This window comes from Lycium barbarum, chromosome 8 (assembly GCF_019175385.1).
Source record: "Lycium barbarum isolate Lr01 chromosome 8, ASM1917538v2, whole genome shotgun sequence".
Classification (NCBI taxonomy): Eukaryota; Viridiplantae; Streptophyta; class Magnoliopsida; order Solanales; family Solanaceae; genus Lycium; species Lycium barbarum.
In genome coordinates, this window is record NC_083344.1 from 91,027,726 (window position 1) to 91,035,142 (window position 7,417).

Genomic DNA, 7,417 nt, shown 5'->3' on the forward strand with positions numbered 1-7,417 from the left:
CGGGGGTTCTCGACCTTATGTCACCCCGATATTATTATAGATTGTCTATAAGCTCTAATGCATGTCCTATGACAAGTGTTCCGAAAAAATTACGAGTCTATGTTCATAGAGGATTTCATATGAGATAAAGGTAAGAGATATGCCATAAATACGATAATGGTAATGATGAGCCTAAGTTTAGAGATTATAAGCCTATCATACGATATATTTTTTTTATGAAGTTCATGCCACGAATATGATATGATTTTCATAGATTGTCTTTAAATTCTAATGCATGCTCTATGAAAGGTTCATGATAAGTTATGAGATATATGTGATGATATGATTCCACCGCGCCTAGATGGCCGGACATGTCACCGCTAGGGCGGGCTGCTTATGATTCCACCGTGCCTGAATAGCCGGACATGACCACCACTAGTGGGCTGCGTATGAGTACACCGTGCCTAGAGGGCCGGACATGACCACTACTAGTGGGCGGCGTATGATGGTTACCCAGACGCGGGTTAACGATGAGGACATATGTGATATGATAAACGTGATATGATGATACATGTGATTTCATGGTATATGTGATATGATGAAAATGCACTTACTCTTAAAAGTTAAGCAGGTTATATCCTCATCTCATGTCTTATGATTTCTCTATTATGTTCATTTTATTCACGCCTTACATACTCAGTACAATGCTCGTACTGACGTCCTTTTCTTTGGACGTTGTGTTCATGCCCACAGGTAGATAGGGAGGCGACCCAAATTCATAGGAGCCGATTAGCAGACTTTTGAGAGCACTCCATTATTCCGGAGGTGCCATTGATTTACTATTTTGTGTACATATATATTTTGGGAACGACGGGGTCCTGTCCCGTCCACATGTCTAGTACTCTAGTAGAGGCTCGTAGATACGTATGTGTGGGTAGTATGGTCTCACGATGTCCTTATTGTATGTACATTATTTTGATAGCCGAAGGGCTTATGTATATAAAGGTAATTATGTTTCAAATGAAAATGGTTTTCCTACGATTATGAGCATAAGAAATACGACTGTACGCAGAATGAGTAATAGAACGAATGGTGCTCGGTGATTAGCCCCGGGTACCCGTCATGGCCCTAGCCGGGTCGTGACAGAGCCTTTGTTTTGTCCTAAGTCTCAAGATAACTAATGTGGTTATGATAAGAGCAGCTCCATTTTTCATACACAAATCTGTATTTTCCCTGAGCAGAGTGTGAGACCTTGATTCTTTCAACACCAGAGCTCTTTCTTCTATCTTATCGATTTCGGATGGAGGTATCTTTACCAAAAGGCCATGTCCAGAGATATGACATCTCAAGATCTATCTTTGTCTGCTTTACCTTCTCCTGAAGTAGCTTATTCTTTGCAAGCTCAGCAATGAGATTTGCTTTGGCCTTTTCAAGTTCTTTCTTAATCATAAAATGAACCTCAAAGATCTCCTGTTTTAGTCTAGGAGAAATGTTAGTTAACTTCTTCATTTGTTGGATTCACTATGGATACAGTCCCGTTGTTTGTAGTTTGCTTAAACACATTTGCCGGCCATGATAGATATTAATCAAGAGATCTACAATAGATATAAACTAATGTTCCAAGTCATTTTGAGTATCAAAAAACTTTGCTTTGTTGTCGGGAACCTGGTCTTCCTCTTTTACTTCTTCATCACCATTATCAGCAACAAATCTTGCCCTGAGTATAAATGTAGATTCAGGTTCTGCAGGTTCCTTGTCAACATTCATCGTAGTTATGTCACCTTGGTCATTTTCAAACTTACTGAAGAAGTCTTTTCTGGTAGCCATGGCTTGCTTCACCAAGCAGTCAACATCATTTCTTCTGTTGGCTTTCTTGACAGGGACCTGGTTCCATGCTGCTGTATTTTCAGTGTGATTTTTGTAATGAATCCGTATATGAGGAGAGCATTCCTTCGAGAGGTGTTCATGCTTTCCACACTTGTGGCAACAATTATTTTCTTTGCAGTTCCTATTGGATCTTCTTTTCTTTGGGATCCCACTGTTTCTTCGAGCCATATTTTGGAATCTTTGAGTGAAATACTCTATGTCGAGGTTGTCACTTTTTGAGTCATCTTTCTTTGACTCTCCTCTTTCAATATCTTGAATTGAAAATGAAAATTGTGTCGAAACTAATTGACACTTTAGACTATAGACCATAAATAGATATGGGTACAAACACCAAAATGAAATACAATTTGACATCTAAACTGCAACATTATACATGGAAAGAAAGTCACTTCAACGATTATTAGGTAAACTAGTGAATTTACCACGCTTCGTGCGGTCATAAAAATAGATAAATGAATTTTAAAAAGTTCTCCTCATAACTTTAATTCTATATAAAAAAAAAAAGGGCAGCCTGGTGCACTAAGCTCCCGCTATGCGCGGGGTCCGGGGAAGGGTCGGACCACAAGGGTCTATTGTACGCAGTCTTACCTTGCATTTCTGCAAGAGGCTGTTTCCACGGCTCGAACCCATGACCTCCTGGTCACATGGCAGCAACCTTACCAGTTACGCCAAGGCTCCCCTTCTACATTGGGTAAATTAATAGGCTCGTTGTCCTTCATTTCTATAACTCTCTGCATTCTTTCCTTCCACCATTCATGATATTCTACATTGAATCTTGGTGATCTTGTGCTAGATTCTCCCTTCTCTAGGTTTGGTGAACTGGCCATAAGAGGATCCTTTCTAGGTATTACCCTTTTAGAAAGTCTCTGCTCTGATACCAAGTGATAGAACCTATGGGTTCACACTTTGCTAGTTCATAACCTGAGAGTTTACTAAAACAGTCTAAGGGACCAGGTCCTTAAACTGTTTTCACAGATAATAACAGAAAGAAAATAAGACAAGTAATTTTATATGGAAAACTCCTTGCTCAAGGGATTAAAAACCACGACCTACCCCAGTAGGATTTCCAACTTCACTAAAACGAGCAACTTCAAATTACAAGCTATTGCAACCTAGGAATTAAACTCTTAATCCCTAACTCTTACAACACACCCATTGTAAGCACCTTTACAATAATTCTATTGCAAAGGTCCAAGTCTTGACTAACTCTAGCCAAACGACTTAACTGATACTTAGCTAACTCTAACCAAGAAAATAAAGTTACAAAGATTGAAATTTGTCCTACTATAATGCTTCTTGACAAGCAGTGTAGGAACACAAATTAAGAACATAAAACAAGACTCAACTATCCTAAGGACTTCAAATGTCTTCAATGCAAGGAACTGGTCCCTCTGATTGTTGAGATCTTGTTCTTGTGGACACCTTGAGAAAGGTAGCTGCCACACTTGAGAGAAATATAGCCTTTTAGATTTTGCAAGTGTTAGGTCAAATAATCCCAACATGTTGTATATATATGAGACCAAATAGAGAGCATGTGAGAAACATGTGACCATGGATTATGACTTTTCAAAAGCTTTTAGTTTCTTGCATACATACAGCTGTGCTGCTGCATTTCTGCCTGAACAATGCAGCAGCTTTATAGTTGTTAAGTACCGTGCAGTACTCCCATGGGACCTGATGGAGGACCTGGTCCTTGGTCCTTTTGTCAAATCATTAAAACTATGACATGCTATAACTCATCAAATGTGCATAAACTCAAGATGTAAAGTGTGTATGAGACGAATGACTATGGTACAACTTTAGACTATTATTTGAAGCCCACTTCGCATCCAAGTAAATTTTAACTTTACATTTTAAAACATTCCTTTTGATAGATGGTGCTATTGTAGTTTATCTTAGAAAATGCAGATAGTTTTCATTTTTGTGATAATTAAAAAAGGAAAAGACTCAAGGGTGGCATAGTTTGGGCCAACCCGAAATTCCGATCGAAATCCGAATTTTTTGAATGATTTTTTTTTTTGGACTTTGGATTTTATTTTTAAATTTTTTGAATTATGGATTGGATATCGGATTCAGTACTTCGGATAGCTGAAAATCCGAAATTTTATACCTTATATTTATCCCTACCCATATTATATGTGTTCAACACTAATAAGCCCAAAGGTCCAATAAATTTGTACCCTATGACCTACATTTTTTTGTGTGGATTGCCCTTCAAAGTCATCGGTCTTTAATGTTTGCCCCCCTAATTGCTTGTCTTTAATTTTTGTCCTTTGCTTAAAAAAGTGGCCGAAAATATCCCGAGGTTCTGGGTTCGAACCCCCGCTCAGTCAAAAAAAAAAAAGTCGCAAGGCAAGGCTTTCGCGAAACCTCTGCCTTAAGTCCTAACTTTTGCCCGAATAGGCCTAAGTTTGTTACAAAACTCTGTCTTGCAAATTTTCTTTTTGACTGAGCCAGCGTTCGTGTTACACCTCGGATTTTCGCACGTTAAAGTCGTATCATGAGTTAGTTGACGTAAGTTCAAAAAGAAATTATATTGAGGATAAAAGGGATTGAGTTTATTAATAAAAATGGTTACAAGAGTCTATAAATAATATTAGTAAGTGGCGGAAGATTTGGAGGGTGAATGAATCAAAGAAGCATGAGTTTCGTCAAAAGTCGGCAAGTTGGGAATACGATAACTTGTACTTTTGGGTGAGATTAGGAGTGCTCCACATGCTAAGCAAGTAATGATATGAAGTATTTGAATTGTATAATGGTCTATTATTAAGTTTGGAAGTCAAACGAGTTGTAATAAGAAAGTCGACAAAGGGCGTTGCAAGTTAAGTTTGTAAATTTCACTGAAATTTGGGTCAGATGTCTCGGAGCTTTTCTCTCAATATACTTAGAGTTACGGGGTGATCTATCTATCAAATCGAATGTCTATGAGTCTAGTTTCCATCAGATTTTACCGTTCGTTAATACGACATCGGAATAGAGAAATATTCGCATTTCCGTCCAAGGACGCAAACTGCCGCGAAAACAATGACCAAGGTCGGTGGCTGCTCACTTTAAGCTATATAAAAGACCGCTCTTCATGATTTTTTCTCTATTTCCTCACCATACATGACCTGTAAAACTCTCAAACCCTCTCCAATTAATCCTCCATCAATCTCAATCCAAACCAAGAGCAAATCTATCAACTTTAACATGAAGAACAACATGGCAACTACGGAATTGTGATTTTTTCGCTAATTTGCTTCTTGGATAAGGACTTCACCTTGAGGTAACTTGGAGTTTGGAGTGATTTTGATCATCGAAGGTATATTTTAACTTCCTTTTGATCTCTTTGAACTTCTACAAGTAATTAAACCTAGAAATTTGGTGAAAACCCCATAGAATAAGCTTTGACAATTCTTGTGAACTCTTATGGACTTGGCTTGATAGTTGGGCTGTTTTATGTGGTTTTAACGTGTTGTTTGGAGCTGTGTTGATATGGATTGGATCGTATTGACGAGGAGGAGTAGAAAAGTAGAATTTGGTAGCGTTTTACGAGGAAATTATGCTACAAAAAGTCTTATAAATTGACGCCCATGAATTGCTCGATTAAATGTCTAAATGAAGATTTCTATAAGTTATGACCTTGGTTTTGATCTTGAATAGTCTGTATTATGTAGGAAATCATTCGTAAGACGTTCGAGTACTCGGGGAAATGTATACAACTCCATCGACGAGGTATGTAGGGCTTTCTATTCTCTTTGTGGCATGACTAGATTTCAAATGACCTTTCATTGAAAAGTTGTTCCGCTAACTTGGATCGATCGCGTTCCATGATAATTGAGCTGACACATACTCATCTATGACTTGTACCAAATTATGGTCCACATCTCCTTTTGGCTATCGATTAAAAGACTTTCCGTTCAACTTGTGTCTATTGTGTCCCAAAATGGTTAAGCTTACCTTTTCTCATGAATAGCTTGTATTGAAGTACCTTTCAGATTTCGTATCCCTCTTGTTTATCGAATGAAGAATGATATTAGTTATGGTACTCTTCACATCAAAGTTAAGTTGATTGTACTTCCTTTAATTGAGTTAATCCTTATCTTCTTGTCTATTGCTCCAAGGTGATGAACCTCTCGTTAGCACACTCTTCCGATAAAAGTTGTGTCGATCATATTTCATAAGAGTTTGGCTAACTTTGGCTTCGTGAATAATTCATAACAAGATGTTTCCTTGTACTTTTACTTCTTTGGCCTAATGATCAAATAATGATAAATGTAGCGACAATAATGATAGTCGGAGGATAACGGCGATAGGTCACCCCGACTCTTTCCATGATATTTCTTGTGAGGTCAATCTTTCATTGCACTTATATATATGTATTTATTTTCATTACCGAGTCGCGCTATAGTCGGCCGGGTAGGCACTTATATGTGCACTAAACATGTTTCTTTCTTTACCGAGTCGTGTTGTAAGCGGCCGGGTAGGCACGTAGCTGTGCACCTAGATGTATTTCTTTCTTTACCGAGCCGTGTTGTAAGCGGTCGGGTAGACACGTAGTTGTGCATTGCCACTGATCAGTTAGGCAGAGATGATGTTATGATGATGAGCTCACCCCACAGAGGGATTTATTATTGTTATATGATATGATATATGCCTCCACAGTGAGGAATGATTTTACGGGCATGCATTTACATTTATGTCATGATTTTGGTCGCCCTCAGTGGCCTCGTTCAGAGTTTCAGGTTGTCTCTACATCTTTTCCCAAGTTATCTGTATCTCTTATGCTTATGTTATGTTTATGGTTACTACCTTACATACTTGGTACATCTTTCGTACTGACACATTTTGTGCGCTGTGATCATGCCCACAGGTACGGTAGACGGATTGTTGTACCTTTCTCAGTAGGATACCAAAGTTCAGCAGGGATGTTCGCACTCTATTCTCCAGAGTTGCTGGTCAGAGTCATTAAATAGGATGCATACATATATATAGAGAGAGAGAGTATGGTTATGGGTATGTCGGGGCCACTGTCCCGACCAGTTGATGCATATTAGTGCTCTTAGAGGTTTACAGACTATCAGTTAGTGTACAGGTATTGTGTTTGGCCTTGCCGGCCTTCTGACTAGTTGTCTTTCTTGATTGTGGCCTTGTTGGCCCTTGTAATGCATATATGTGTTGTTGGGCCTTTTCTGCTTGCAGGTTGTTATGATATACTTCTTATATTGTTATTCAGTGGCCTCGTCGGCCTATGATTCACGTTACAGAGTTTAGATATCACAGTTGGTTCGCTCGGTCCTTCGGGTGCCGGCCATACCCCTAAGGTTGGGGTGTGACAGTTCGAACCCAAAATCTTGATGTATTAGGCGAAGGACAAAAATTAAAGACCATCAATTTGAGGGGAAAAAAAATTAAAGACCACCCCCGAATAAGGGCAATCGTGCAAATTGCCCTATGACCTACCCATTATAATATTAAGTCCGATATGAAGATTCTACTAAAGGGAAAAGGTGGAAATATACCCTTCAACTTTGCAATTGGAGCAGATATACCCTGATTAAAATAATGGCGC